Here is a 304-nt window from a genome sequence, read left to right on the forward strand (position 1 = left end):
TCCATATGAACTTTAAAGTAGTTTTTTCCAATTCTGTGAAGAAAGTCATTGGATACCATCTCAGGCTGGTTAGAATTGTGATCATTAAAAAGTCGGGAAACAACAGATGCTAAAGAGGATGTGGAGAAATAGGAACACTTTTACACTGTTGGGAGTGTAAATTTGTTCAATCATTGTGGAAGACAGTGTGGCTATTCCTCAGGGATCTGGAACTAGAAATACCATTTGATTCAGCGATCCCATTACTGGGTATATACCCAAAAAATTGCAAATCATGCTACTATAAAGACACATGCACACACTT

This window comes from Colobus angolensis, unplaced genomic scaffold, assembly GCF_000951035.1.
Source record: "Colobus angolensis palliatus isolate OR3802 unplaced genomic scaffold, Cang.pa_1.0 Scaffold325, whole genome shotgun sequence".
Taxonomy (NCBI): Eukaryota; Metazoa; Chordata; class Mammalia; order Primates; family Cercopithecidae; genus Colobus; species Colobus angolensis.